Source organism: Stegodyphus dumicola, chromosome 9, assembly GCF_044657685.1.
Source record: "Stegodyphus dumicola isolate Sdum_Otavi_A_Nest chromosome 9, ASM4465768v1".
Taxonomy (NCBI): Eukaryota; Metazoa; Arthropoda; class Arachnida; order Araneae; family Eresidae; genus Stegodyphus; species Stegodyphus dumicola.
In genome coordinates, this window is record NC_140776.1 from 50,934,345 (window position 1) to 50,950,689 (window position 16,345).

Consider the following 16,345-nt stretch of genomic DNA (forward strand, 5'->3'; position numbering starts at 1 on the left):
ATCTTCATTAATTGCTATTAAAGGTCTTATGTATATAGCATGGTATTTGACGTAGCCATTAGCGATGAAAGTCGCCTTAAAAGTTGAAGTAAAAAGAGTTATTATAGTAATATATTTTTTTTAAATATATAAACTAGAAAAATGCATATTACGATATTAATATTTTAAAAATAGCAAATTGCTTTTTGAAATCTTCGTTAACTGCTATTAAACATTTTATGTGTAGCATCGTATTTGATGTAATTGTTTGTTTCTGAATGTAGTACAGAAAATGCTAATACCGTTAGATATGTTATGTAGAGGTTTAAGATATGTAATATGAAAATAGTAAAATACATCCAAATTATTAATGCGAGGGTATATCTACTGTAAAATGCTAACAAATTCATTCGAATTAAAAAAAAAAAGGCTTTTATAGGCTTTGTTAAAGAATTTGATATTTTCCATAGTTTACAACTACAGTTTTACAGTGTAGTTTTACAGTGTAAATGTGATTAAAAATCCGGTTATAACCACGTGCAGTGCTGATAAGGACCACGTGTTTCTGAGACTCCTTCCCCTTTATTTTTCTTCTTTCTTCTGATGAGGAGGGACCTTTAGCTGCCCTCGAATTCGATTGGGTGTTTCAATATACTTACGCTAAATACAAGGTTGTTTTTACGATTTTGATTTTCAAAAATTGGTTTTAATATTATTATTATTATTATTATTATTATTTTTTTTTTTGATACTGAAGAATCTTTTCGCCATGCTCAATTTATATAACTTTTCATAATAGTGTTTCAAAAGCTATTTTCTTTTATTTCAAGTACCAGGCAAAAATTTAATGTCATGCGCTTTTTCAATCAGATAAGTTTTGAAGGTGGAAATGATATTGCGGAATAGGAATATTTTTAAATCATCTTACTTTTTTAGCTTGGCAAGTCATTTGTAAACGTAAAAAAATCAGCATAATAATTTATCTTATTATAATATGCTCTAATTTGTATACTAGTACAAACATTAGTATTGTAAAACCAAATGTGCATTAGCTGTGAGAATTAATATACAGAAGGATTAGAAATATCAGGCAATAATATAAAGACTGGCACAAATGCAATTTGCAGGTAACAGGTCCTTCTGCATCCATTTAGGCATACTGAGAGCCTTGCTAACTGAAAAACTTCCGCCAAAAGTTCCGAGGGAGAATAAACCGGGGGGACCAAGGGACTCGCACTCCTGTTCCCCTACCACAGCAATAAGCAGTGCTTATTGCAGTAGAGAGCACTGCAATAAGCAGATTGCATAATAAAATGTGAGCGTCTAAATGACAAGCGGTTTTCCGTTGAGCGGTAGGTAAGGTACCTATGAATCGCTATTAAAAAAAGTAGTTCGCCAATATGCATTTGGTCTATGAATTTGTGGCTAAAACAGAGCAGCAACTCAAAACTCAAAGGAAGTACAGGTACAGGTAAACGTGTGATGGGTTAAATCGACAAGTAATGATTTTCTATGCTAACTATCCTTAAAAAAATATTTTTTATAACCTTCGTAAGAGATTACAAAAAAAAAAAAAAAATAGAGAAGTTTTTCCCGAATACCTCCATTGAACAGCTGATTCGTTTTCGTTCACATCCCTATAGATAAAATTCATGGTTTCTAGCTCTACTTTCACGTAGAGATGCATAATGCTCAACATCTGCGCGGGGAATAAAACTTTACGCCAACAGAACGCCTCTACTTACCGCTCAACAGTGCCGTGTATCTCATCAACGCGCATTTTCCACACATACACAAGCGTTCATAAGTTCCCACTACTTGCCTTTACAGTTTTTCCGGGCATTTTTAATCACCCCATAAACATAAGTAATTATGTTTTCATTAGCTTGACCTCGTAAATTATCATCTTTATCAAATAAAAATTTAAGTGTAGAAAAATTAAATAAATTGAATACTATGTAACAGACAGAAACATTAAATGTATTCCATGTATTCCATGAACGTAAAGAAAGAAAATCATAAGAATTGTTGAAAAAAATTCAAAATATTCAAGACAAGTGCCATGAAAGATTTAGGCTGATAGCTTTTTAAAAACATTTTTCCCCAAACCTGAGAAACATTACCTTTTAGATATTCGAAGTTCCTTTTTTTATTTGTGCAGGTGAGGTGTATTTTCTAACCACTCATTTCACTTTTTGGAATGGATATCTGTCAAAAATGCAAGATATAGCTTCGATCCTATGAATGAAAACAAAGATAGAAAAAATGTGTAAAAGTTACTGCCAAAGTATTTTATCGCTAAAAAATGATACTTTTAAACAGAATAATCTAGAATAAGACATGATAAATAGAGTAACTTCACCAAGATCGGTTAACTGTTACATACATTCCAATGATATGCAATAAATTCTGTAGCTCGTTTAAAAAGATAAGGTGTTTGTTTCTGAATGTAGTACAGAAAAGACTATTACCGTTAGATATGTTATATAGAGGTTTAAGATATGTAATATGAAAATAGTAAAATACTTCCAAATTATTAATGCGAGGGTATATCTACTGTAAAATGCTAACAAATTCATTCGAATTAAAAAAAAAGTGCTTTTATAGACTTTGTTAAAGAATTTGATATTTTCCATAGTTTACAAATACAGTTTTACAGTGTAGGTAGATGAAAGAATTCATTGAATTAACCGTTTGGCTACATTTGACGTATCAATACGTCATGCATTTGTTTGGGAAAAGACGCAAATGACGTTCTCATACGTCATTGAAACTGAGACGAGATTTAGCTAGTTCATTATGGTTTATTTCAAAGTAATGGGTATCTGTTGCAACGGAACAAATAATTTCAGTAGTTTGGTGAAACTTGTTTGGGATACACAACCCCATAATAACCGAAATACGGAATATATTTCATCAAAGTGATAACGACAGATTTAACAAAAGTAGTAATCTTGAATGTGATGAAGAATTTTATAATGATCCTTTAAGCGATAAAGAGGAATTTCAAAATGAAAATGGGGAAGAATATAACGAACTAGAAATTGATAATGATAGTGAAATTATTCCAAGACATAAAAGAAGTACAAGACCCCTATCAAGCAATGATGATGAATCTTCTCCTGAAAAATTAGATGAATATACCTAATGGAAAACGGTTTCCTGAAGTACCTAGAATCAAATCAAGTGGATTTCTTAATTGATCATCAATCAAGAACCATTATAAAATTGTTCATCAGATTCACGATCACTACTTTCATTAAAACTGTCGTTATCACTTTGATAAAATATATTCTCTATTTCTGTCATCATGGGAATGTGCATCTCAAACAAGAGTCACCAAACTGCTGAAATTATTTTTCTGTTGCAACAGATAAATAAACCAAAATGAAGTACCTAAATCTCGTCTCAGTTTCAATAACGTATCAGAACGTCGTGTGCGTCTTTGTCCAAACAAATGCATGATGCACTGGTACGTCCAAATGTAGCCAAAGAGTTAAATATGCTCCAAGTGCAAACTATTTTCAAATAGATGTGTACTTAAAGGGTTAATGTAATGTAAATTGTGAATGTTTTAGTTAACATTATATGAAGCAAGGATAACTATTATTTATTAGCGAAATCCAAACAAGAAATGGAATTCGTACAATAAACTAAATCTTCAAATTGATAACTTTTGTAGAATTGCTAAAGAAGAATGAAACGGAGGGACTTATCTTGGTTTGAAAATAAACTCTTGAAGCTTTGCTTTAATTTATAGGATGGCCTTTAAGCTTTTCATCTTGAAGAATTTTACTGCGCTTCAAGAAATCTGTTATTTTTACTACACCGTTCTCCTAAAAAGGGACTTGTTAAAGTTCACTACCAGCGGTCAGAAATGAAAATAACAAGAGAGCATTTTAACAAAGTATCGAGTAAACTTTTTCACTCAGAAATCTATTTGAAATACTCTGTAAAATTCTGTTTGGAATATGAAATATTGTTTTTGATCATGTGAAGTATATCACAATTTTGTTTTTTGAACCGGATTTCGTTTTGCATTTGATAAAATACTTCAATTGTTTTTCTGTTTTATATTTTTTATTGGGAGATAACATTATAGTTGGATTGCAAACATCATAGCTTAATAATTATATCATAGTAAGATTTCTATGAACACATTTTGTATGAATTCATAATATCTTTCTTATTAAAGCTCTATCCAGGATGGGCGTATCTTGCATAGACCTCAGTAGATCGAGGAATGGCATAACTGTCCATAAATGATTAAATTTTCAAAAAGGAAAAGACAATCACAAATTATTTTTATAATAATATATATGTCATATAATAATATATAAATGGTTATAACACATATTTTCACTTAACAGTCTTGCAGGAATTGAACTGTATCTTTAACTACTAAGTAATTAACATCTGTCTGATAAAAATGGGTGTTATCCGAAATAGTTTCGTCGACATTAATCCCAGTATACTGAGTTCTAGTGAATTTTACTTATATATCCTTAGTAGATATTAACACATACACATTACATTAATATATACCATCAAGAGCTGCAAACAGCCCAGCGGCTAAGACAGTTTGATATTGACAATTGGACTCGGGCTCGATCCTCGTCAAAAAGGCTAGCTACATGGTTGTTTCGTGGTTTTCCCTTTGCATTACCTAGATACAAACCAGTTACTCTTAGGAAGCTCTCCACGAAAGCTTCTCTTAAGAAAATAATTTTCGTATGCTTTATTGTATCTATTTTAACTATTTTTCCTCAGTGCAGTATTTTTAAATGTAGGTTGCAGCCTGGAAACTGATAATACGGTAAAAATATGCAAATCTACCCAGCAACAACAGCAGGGACTGGTGTCTAACAGCCAAAGGGTTAATCACGAGTACTTTTGTACCACTATAAAACACATTGCTACTATGAAGTATAAACAGAACTTTGGAAAACATAATAGACATGCTCCGACAGACAACAAGTTTTAGGTTTCCCAAAATTTTTGTTTATGTTTCAAAAATAAAATAAACATTTGTTTTTGAAGTGACTACTTTTATGTAAGATGAAATACTGGAAGCCAAGTTCTATTAAATTTAAGCCTTCCCCCCTAAAAAAAAAGACTGAGGTCCGAATAAAAATACCTTACACATATTCGCTAATTGAGATAATGGGACATATATTTACATTATATTTCATTGCATGAAAATTTATAATGTTTGCTTCGTAGCATTTAGTTTTTAAACTCACTCTTTATTATGAAAAATCATAGTACAGATTCTTTTGATCTACTATAACGTAATGTAAAAAAATAAAGAAAGAAACACTGAAAATCATATTCTAATCTTTCAAAGTTGAAGATCAACTTGGATCGCAACGAAATTCATATGGGAAAAGAAGGAGAAGAAAGATGCATTGTAGTCAGGAGAATACACGGGAAAGAAAATGCTGAATGAAGAGAAAGGTATCGAGATTTCTTCGCTTTTGAATGGGTGTCAAAAGTTTTGTCAACCGTAAATTTCAATATTCTGGTGAAAGTTTAAGGAGACAACACTTTGAAAACTCATTTCTTTTCAAAATATATAGATTCAATGCATCTGATCTGCATTTCGAAAGGTCTTTAAACGGAGAAATACTATCTGTGTACTCAGATGAATATTTAAAAACCAAATTTAAAGATATAAAATTCTAAAAATACTCATTTTATGGGCGTTGAGCAATTTTTCTGCGTAGTGGTAAACGTCCAAAATATTGCGTGGTAGATATTTCAGCTGTTTTTAGAATGTTTGTAGTTAAAGGATAAATGCTGAAATAAAAAATCTGATGTGGCCAGTTCATGACTTCCTTGTACGGCCTTTACATTTATTTCCTCGAATTTCATTAGAGATATATTTCTCATTCAATCAGTTCAGTTCTCACTTTGCGGTAAGGCAAAAATACATAAAATCTCAAAACATCTTCATTAAAAATTGTAAAGTGTAGAAAAACATAAAACACTAAATACAGTTAAAACAGTTAAAAAACATTCATAGAGATTGATATGAATGAATGATATGCAATGAATGTTAAAAAAACATTGATTGCATAGAGATTCTATGAAAAAAAAAAAAAAAAAAAAAAAAACTATTTGGCCAGACGACAAGAAGTTAGATTTTTCGATGCACAAAACTGAAAGTTTGCTTTTGATCTCACTCGGCAAAAAGACATTGACGGGTCAGAAACTGACTTAATTCACTATTCTACTGAAGAGTTTCAAAGGGTATGTTAGGCTTAGTAGCGCTTAAATAAGTTTTAAAATTGTTGATAATTCTACATGCAGATTTACTAAAGACTAACTAAAAACCTTAACGGAAACATAACAACAGCATAATTTAATCACTTTTAAAGCAAACAATGCACAATTTACTAACACATAAGAATAAAAACAACTGAGCTCACCTAGCCGGGTAACCGGGTAGTATATAGATATATACTTTTGGTGCGATCGATTACAACCATAAAGGAGGTGCACTACTACATGTTACAGCAATCTCATGTACAAAATTTCAATGTTCTGAGGCTACTCGTTTTTATGTGAGACACATACGTACGTAAAGACGTCACCAAAAAAACCTCTTCTAAATGCATTTAAATATCATTTTACAATCCGTTTTGGGAAAGAAAATACAAATGTTACGTAAAAACGTCGTTCAAATGATTTCAAGAGCAGTCAAAATGGATATTTTCGTTGAAATGTGATACCGGAAATTTTTCGGGATTACAATACTTCCTGTACGTTAATGTTTGCTTGTTTTAATTAAAATTCATAACTCAAAATATTTATAAAGAAGTTTTGACAAAAGTTGGATATATTGGAGAGTTACATTTCATCTAACAATGCTACTTTAGTCCTATAACACTAACGGACATGGAGCGAGTTATCGTTCTGTCTGAGATAAAAGTCAAAATCTTACTATGGTTATAAACAACTTTTTTATTTAAACAGAACTTTGAAAAGAAAAGCATGACTTTCTGTTGCACAACTTGTGGAAATGCAAATTAAAATAAAGACAATATATAAATTTAGAAACTGAGCAGTAGTCCAAGACTACACAATTAAATACTAATTTAAAAGTTGGCTCAATAACTTACCGACGTGTCAGATTAAAGTATCGGCGGCGAGAGAAATGCAGAGCTGAATACAACTGCTCGAGCTGGAAGAAAGTAATCACTTAACGCGCAAATGCCAGAAACACTCTCTCTCTTAAAAGATCCAAAAACCTCAACTAGAGTACACAGAACTGATTTGCATTTTGAAGAACACGGAAAGGAGAAGTTATTGTAAAGACACAAAATGTAATATAACTGGTTACCTAAAATAAGATACTCCATAATATAAAAAGGATTATTTGTTGCAAATTTGATTATTAACTAATAAATTTAAGTAGCTTTAACCTCTTTATCATTCGAAACAAATTCTTTGAAAAAACGTTTCTGGTTAATAACAACGTAACATTTGAACAACGTTGTATTAACTGACGTTTGCTTTTAAAAATTTGAACTTAATAAAAATTTGAAATCAGCTCATACACAAATTACAATAATGGATAAATAATTTTGGTAGATTTTTAAATAACTTTTCGATCAGTAAGATTATTAGAAGTACGTTCCTGTGTTACAACAGAATACCACAAAGAATATCTAACTCTTGAAGAAAACATGAGCCTCTAATAATAGCAGTAAAATCATTTTATGTCAAGATCTTGTTAACAAAGAAAAATTTATTTTATTTGGCTTCGCGTAGAACTGATCTTACGTTGAAGAATTTGGAAAAGCATTTTCAGAAGGTTATTATGGTCTTTCCTTTTCCAATCAGAAGCCAAACTAAAGGATGGTTTTTCTTAGACTAGGCATTGGAAAATTAAGGTTAGGTGAAACCTTTGAACTTGTTGTAAATGCATTTCATGCGAAAGCGCGGAATTTCTTAAAGAACATCAAGAACGTAGTTTGCAGATAACACTTAGACTATGTTATTTTTAGTTTAAGTTTTTCTACAAAAATTCAGATCGTTAGTCTGATGTTTGAGTAAAAAATATTCATTTCTTTAATTCCCACCTAAGGTTCTCCCTAGGAAATATTAATGCAAATAAGTAAGAAGAAATGGAAAAGCTTCACTCGGCATTTAGTTAGTTATAAAACGTTAAGAAAGGGACATTAAAGGTCATTATTACCTCAAATAATTGTTACATATTTTAGCTTCAGAATTCAGTAATATTCTGTAAAAGAAAAATAAGCTAATGCTACTATATGTCGTTCGCGTTTCTCAACAAAGAGATAGTCTTAGACAAACAATTGCATTTTAATGTCTTCTGTAAGAAGGTATAGTATGTTCTACTTCTGTAAAGTATTTTCCGTTATAATATTCATATTACTGTACGCTCGACCAATAGTAAAATACACACACCAGTCATGAAAAGAGATATTACAAAAATGAGTAAGATTATAATACATTATGGGAAATAATAAGAGCCCTTCTACATTCAGCCCCATAAAAAATTTAACAGTTCAGAATAAATGTTTGGAAAACCTTCTCAATGTTAAATTATTCCTAACAGGTAACCTGCTAGTAATAACATCTGTTGCACAGCTCAGATATATTATAATTTGGAGAAATTGCACATGTGATTAAAAGGTGAAGATTAAAAATTCTTAGGAAATTTTCATACTGTAATTATTTATAATACTATATAATTATACAGTTTTATTTGAAAGCATTTTACATAATGAATTGTGATGTTTCCTTGAACTAATTTGTTAGCTAATAGCGTATGGAAAACATAAGATTTTATGCATCGCGAGACTGTGTATAGGAAATTCTAAAGATATGCTCATTTTAAGATTATTTTGCGATATTGCTGTTGAACTGAATTTTTTGGTTTAAGTGCGAAGAACATGATATTTAATAAATAAAGGTAACACACAAAACATTTAAAAAAACGCCCCTTTGGACGTAATATAAAATCCGAAAACTCTCAGATTTTATGTGGACTCTCATAGACGATTTATTATATAAAATCGCGTGGCTATGGATAAGATATGTCAGAATATCATCATGAATGCAGCCCTGGAACAGGAAATCTGTCAGGTGATAATCTTTCTCCCACTGAGCTACCCCCGCTTTAGTCAATGAAACAACATATCTTCTGCAACCGTGTGCAATATAGTATAATCATGCGAATCACAACGAATGGCGAATTCATTATACTACTTTATTTATTTTACTACATATTTAAAACTTATGTACTTTTATATTGCACTACTTATTTATTCTATTACTTATACAATTTATGTTTTCTATTTCATATTCTGACATTGAAATATGTTTCTTACATCCTGTATTCCCAAATCCGTAGCCATTGTACAGCCATCTAGCCCTTGTATGGCCATGCATCTTCCCCTACATTCTTAAATTCTTCAACAAACGCTAGATAGTGGAGTACGAGGGGATGGACCCTCTTTATATCATTAATATTTTGTTAACATGATGTTCCTTTACAAATGCGAGTTGAATTTGAGAACAGTAGGAATATTTTTTACGTTTATATATTACTAGCAGCTTCGCTGCCAGCCTTCGTCTGGCTTTTAAATGTACCGAAAAAATGGCTGAAGGGAACACCAAACGTTAAATTTAAAAACTGCGTAGAATTTTACTCTGCAGAACAACTTCATAAAAACAAAGTTATTACGTATAACAAAATTACAATGAAATAAGCAATATCCCTTAATACAAATATTAATTATCGTAATAAATAAATTAACCAACTTCCCTTTGCAAAATCTTAAGAACTCAAATGGTATAAAGGGGATTAAAAACTTCGTTTCCTAAAAAAATCACTCAAAACTTTTCAATATCTCAAAAACGATGAAATGAGCAATAAATAGCATAAAAGAATACAAAAAACAAAAAATTCTGAAAAGCAAAGTATAATTAATGATATTTGATCTTATATTTTCAAGAGAAAAAAATTTCAATGAAATAAGCTATATCCCTTAATACAAATATTAATTATTCTAATAAAAAATTAACCAACTTTCCGTTGGAGGGAAAAAATCATGGAAAATTATTCAATATCTTACAAACAGTGAAATAAGCAAAAAATAATATGGAAGAAACACAAAACAAAAAATTCCGCGCAGAATTCTACTCTGGAGAACAACTTTATCAAAAAATAAATAAATAAATAAATAAAAAATAAAATATATAAATAAATAAAAATGTATTACATATATAAAAAATGACAATGAAATATGTCAATCTCTTAAAAACAGTGACATAAGAAATACGATGAAAAATTGTTGCCAAACCCATATTTCTAAAAGAATGAAACTATTCAAAATGATGCGATTTCATCAAAAATCTATCAACAATAAGAAAGGAAAATTTTTGTCAAAATCACATTTTTAAAGATGTGAGATGTGAGAAAAGTACTCGGAAGCTTCGTTTAAAACTTTTTTAAAAATACAAAATATTATCATTTTTTCAAAATTCTTTTTGCAAAAGCAGTCGCAAGGATGAAAGTTTAAGGTGTCCAAAAATCAAAGAAAAATAAATGTACATTTTTTAAAATATACGTTTTAAGAAAAAATCCCGTTGAAAAGGTGTTAAGCTCCCTTTGTTAAATAAATTCGTATTTAATCGATTTATTGAAACACGAAATTTATTTTAAGTTCGTAAAATAGCTAAGTGCCTACGTTTCATGACGATGTGAAAATGGAGTGCGTAGAGTAAAATCTCGCTTTCCTGTAGCCCATTATGTCTCAAAATGACGCGATTTCGTCACAAAACTTAAAATTAAAAAAATTGTAATTCGAATTGCACCGGTGCACTGGCTCTTGTCTAGATGCACCTATATACCAAATTTCGTAGCCGTGGGTCTATTAGTTTACGCGCAGCGCAAACAAAAGACACACAAACACACACAGACAGACTCTTTCTTTTATTATATGTAGAGATAATAAATTGAATTTGTTTACACTCCTGAACCATCTTATAAGAATGAAGGATGAAATCAATTTCTTCGAGATGACAGAGTCGCTGTAGGTTACCAGGCAGATTCCGCCTTTCTAATACTATAATTACTTACAGGAATTTTGACAATGAAGCTGAAAACATTCATCTTGATATTAATAACTTTATGAAAAGGTGAAAGCCTTCTTTTAAAGGCCAATATTGCAGCCATTCTTCTTGGAAATGAGCAATATAATCTGTTTTCAGATTCTGTGTCTCTGAAAAGCTCTCCGCCCACAAACTATATAATAAGGAATATGGATTCAACGTTTGAAAATACATAATTCGCATTGTACGCTGCCTGCGCTTTGCGTTCCTGACACCAATAAAAACCAGCATTTAGCATCGGAGCTCTTTGTCAGTGGCTTTGTTAAAGCTCCGTATTTTGGATATTAAGGGCAACTACAGATAGATGCTAGCTTCTTTACATCTTGAAGATCTGCTGTCTTGGTAAAAAGTACAAGAGCTACAGACCGGTATCAACAGTCTATCTTTACTTGGATTTCTATATATCTGGATATATAGGAATCCAAATAAAGATACTGGTCTTTCCTGGTAAAAGATACACGAAAGATTAGTATCAACAGTCTATCTTTATTTGTATTCCTATATATCGCTGATTTACTGTTTACTTAATTTACAGTGTTTGTAAATGATGATTATGTCAGCAGTTTAGAAAAGTGTACATTGCAAAACTTCTTTCCCTCCCCTACAACTTTGCTTTATTTTGAAAGCTTATGCTCATTATTCTTTTCCTGTAATCATTTACCAGCTATTTCTCTTTCGGTATATAAATCACTTTCCAAGCATCCTTATTGTTATTTTATAAAATAAATTTAAATATTTATTTTACTGAGAGCAAGAAAGCTAAACAAATATTGCTAAAGTCAGGCAGCTTACTGATGTGGTAAGGGTTCGGAAGTGGAATCGCGAACTCTATCATTAGATTATTCTTCAGAGCCAAATCTATCACAAGAAGACTATTCTTGTGACAGATTTGGTTCTGATGAGTTAAGTAAAAGCAATAAAATTCAGGAAATGATTATACAAACAATGCATTCCTTGAATTTCGAGACCTGCAGCTTACTTCAACAATGATAAAACTGCAGGGAAATTTCAGCTTTTATTGAACTATCGATTTATGAGCTTTTATTGAACCCAGTTTTTGAGCTTTTGACATTATGTAAATATTTTTAAAACAATTTAGCATGCTGAAAAAAATACTTAAAATATTATTCTTCAAAGACAAAAAATAGATATTGTCAAGTAATTAGTGAAAAAATAATCCGGAATAAACAAGGTATTATTTATTAAAATTTCAAGCACAAATGCTTTCAGGGTGGGAAGATATATACCAGAAAAGCATGTTTTACTGTTCATCCATCTCTGAAGAGACACAGTGAAAATAACATTATTTCGTTCTAAATTAAATTATCTGTTAGTAATTACGTTTATTAGTTATTAAAATATGAGCAAGACTTCAGTTTTGTAAAAATTAAATCAATGGCAACGTTAATAAAAAATATTGGAAGTTTTTGAGGGAAAATGGTTAACAAAAAGGATTTGTCAGAAATAAATTATTACTTATAAAAATATTCACTAGATTAATCCAAACTGATTTTTATGCACATTTTTTGTATAATACCTAGTGTTAATAAGCTAGTTTTGGAAGATTCCAAAAATTTAAATGTTTACTTCTTTTCGTAGGTTAAAATCCTTTCTCGTTGTTGAGTTGAGATAGGTTTCGTTGAAATCCTCTCGTAAATTTCACTTAGAAAATTGCTTTTTGTTAGGGATCTGAAATAGGTTTTGTATACGCTGTCAAAAAAGAAGACTTTGGAGTGATTTCTTATGTTCTGAGATCATTTTATCTCGCAGTATAAAGTATCTCTCAAGCAAAACCGAAGTTTGACATCCAATTTGAATATAAGTTTTCATGATTTAGAAAGCAAAACGTTAGAAATGGATTGCATTTCAAAAGTAGTGTTCAACAAATTCATATTAAGTTTCGCATATGTAAAATATTTAAGCTTTTTTAGAATAGGATACTGTTAGTTTTTCATGGATAACTTTGGTAACTAGCAAATTAATGGATCGACTTCCATTTCTAACTCTAATAACTAATATATAATTTTATTAACTGTACTGTGGTAAAAATGTGGTAAAAATTAAAATGTTATACAGAAATTTTATTTCATTTTATTTCATTTCATTTTCCATAATTGTTTTTATTTTAAAAATGACCAACAGTTGCTAAACAATTTTAATTTGTTTGCGAATTTCATATTTATTAAATAGTACGATGAGTTAGGAACGTTGTTCCGAAATTAATAAAAGTATTCTATTTAGATTTGCGATAGGCCAAATATTACAGCTCAAATTTTACAACTTACGTTTCACAAAGGCTTAATTGCATGTTGTGAATAACATTGTCAGCTGATCACCGTTTTATATGTTACTTGTAATTATGTAAAAGTGGTATCATTACACTGCTAATAAAATGATTCCTGTTGATACCATTTTTACTTTTACCTATTTCCCCAGTAATGTCCTTTTCTTCACGTATTAGGGCAGTCTATTTGATTTACACTCTACATTTCCGTCTTATTAAATTATGATCACAAATAAAACTCCAAAAGCAAGCAACAAAAGCAAATAACCACCCATTATTCTTTGGCAGCTACCATTTAGCTTTGCGAAAGATAAGCTGTTTATAATCAAGGCAAGAAATATTATGTTATGAAATAATTAAGCACATTTTAGCATTACATTCTTCTGCTAACACGGAAAAAGAGTGGGTATCAAAGCCAAAAACTGAAGCAGAATTTATTTTCAACAATAAGGGCAAATTTAGTGTACGAGTATTTAAAGAAGAAGTAACTTTTTTTAAATTATCATTATTTCTGCCCCAGGATAAGGATATATTTTTTTTATTTCATGCCTCTTCCATGTTACAAAAATTACGGCTGTTAAAAAAAACTACAGAAAGCTGTGGATCTTAATGCAAAAGATCGGCTTTGCAGAATGGATTCTATGAACAATATCCAAAATGCTAACTTAAGTTTTCTGATTTTTATCGATTTGTCAAAACTATATTTGTAATACTCATTATCCGGACATTACAGCTTAAAAGAGGAGGATTACTGAAATAATTTATAAAGCTACTACTGACATCCTAGGATGTATATGATTACAGCTTAGATACCATTTAGGCATAATCACAATTGACTCTTATGGTGGAAATGTGCAAATGTTTGTTGAGTTATTTTTATGTAACACAGATTTTGTATTCATATCAATTAAAGTAATAACTTTCTGGTCGTTTAAATTGACTACTTTTATGCTACAACTTATTTCTGAAATTCTTGAAACTTATAGAAACAACTTCATTGAGAAGTGTAAGCTGTAACTATATTATAATGCAGTTACCAACCAAAATTAATTTTGACTTTATTAAAAATTATCTCTTTCTATATTTCAATTAAATACCATCTCAATCTCTTTTTCCAACAGCCTTCATTTTATCAATCCCATATAATTACTTATATAACGCAAATGCAAGCCTTTAAAATATCCTCTATAAAGGCCTTAAGCAGATAAATTCGATGTACTTTTCTGTAATGAAAACAATCCACTTCCTTATAATTGCTGATAAAAGACAAGTTACAATTCTTACTTTCTTTACATATTTGCATTTTGTATTGATTGATGTGTTAGTTTAATGAAATATTGCATTTTAACAACAGTTTTCTCTAAAATCTGCTATTGAAGAAAACATGCTCTTTTAAATAGGGTATTTCGATACTAATTTCTCACTGTAATGTAACAATTTTTTTTATTTAAATCATTTCCCTTTCAGATGTTATGTAATGCTTATTATAACAATTAAAAAATCTTATGTGTACACCACAACACTTCTTTGTACGGAATATTAAATTATACGCATTTTTTCTTGCTTTTCATTTAAACTTATTGGATTGAATTAAATCTACTTCGCCGACAGCGCATAAACCACAATAAAATAAATGCATTCTTTAAACGTTTTTGTTTACCATAGCGACACTCTGGTGCTAGATTCCCTTAACAGTATTATATTTCGTTCATATTATAACTCATAATGCACAAAATGTATATCATTTAAAGAATAAAATTATCTAATCGTTGCCACATGTTCTATTAAAATACTATAATAAAGCTAGAATGATATATAAAAGAAATTAAGCAAACAAAACAAAAAAGAAACAGTTTTTCACAGGCGACTGAGTATTTCTCATTCAATTAATTCAGTTCTCATTTCGCAAGAAGGCAAAAATACATAACTCAAAATAACTATATTAAAAATTACGAAGTAAACTTCAAACACTTATTTCCAGAAAGGATTAAGCATGATTTAATTGGCAAAAATAAGTGAAGGCGACATCTTTGTTGTTGCGAAGCTAAGTTTCTCTAGATTGGCAACAAATCCACTAGTCTGCTGTTTCAAATGTAAACAATCAATGGCCGCCATAAAAAAGGGCTTAGCGGCACTTAAACACCTTGAAAATTCTTGATAATTCAAGAAATATTGCATATAGATTTACTAAAGGCATAAAACCCTTAAGCGGAAGATAAAAACAACATAAATCAATCATTTTCAAGCAAAAAATGTACAATTTTCAAACATATAAGAGTAAAGAAACTGAGATCACTGAGCCGAGTAACAGAGTGGATATATATATATATATAAATATATTTATATACGTTTGGTGCGGCCGATTGCAACCAAAATACGAGGTGCACGTCTACATGTTATGGCAGTCCTATATACAAAATTTCAACGTTCTGAGGCTACTCGTTTTTGAGTTATGCGAGATACGTACGTACATACGTTCGTACAGACGCCACGAAAAACTCTCTTCAGAATTAATTTTAAAGCAGTTTTATAATTTTTTTGAAGGAAAAGAGTATTTTATTCTGTCCTTACGTACAGATATCACGCAAAAACATCGTTAAATTGCATTTAATAGCGGTCAAAATAGGATATTTTCGTTGAAATGTGCTGCCTGAAACTTTTCGCGATTACAGTACTTCCTTTTTACTTCGTACAAGGAAGTAAAAAGAAAGTGTACTGAAATAATTCATTAACTATTTTCTTCTGTTTAAATTTGCCAACTAATGGTAACTTTTTTGCAACATTTTTGTTACAGGTAAGTCATTCCTTCAGAAAGTTTTGCGAATTAGAATATATTCTAAGTTTTTGATAAATGTGGTAAATTGATATAATGGGTGATAATGCCATTGAGAATATGTAGCTCGTCATTGTTGTTACTTTAAACACACATACAAT

At 30.3% G+C, this 16,345-nt stretch overlaps 1 protein-coding gene across 4 annotated transcripts in view; it reads right to left on the minus strand.

Annotated features, from left to right (window-relative positions):
• The window catches only part of LOC118188795 (thrombospondin type-1 domain-containing protein 7B-like), a 1,066,734-nt gene that overhangs the window by 967,474 nt on the left and 82,915 nt on the right, over positions 1-16,345 (minus strand). Inside the window, exon 2 of one of the 4 annotated variants that reach the window (XM_085823426.1) lies at positions 2,103-2,217. The exons of the other annotated variants lie outside the window; for them this stretch is intronic. The gene's annotated coding sequence lies outside the window, so the exon portion shown is untranslated. The remainder of the gene's footprint in view (positions 1-2,102; positions 2,218-16,345) is intronic. 4 annotated transcript variants of the gene reach the window in all.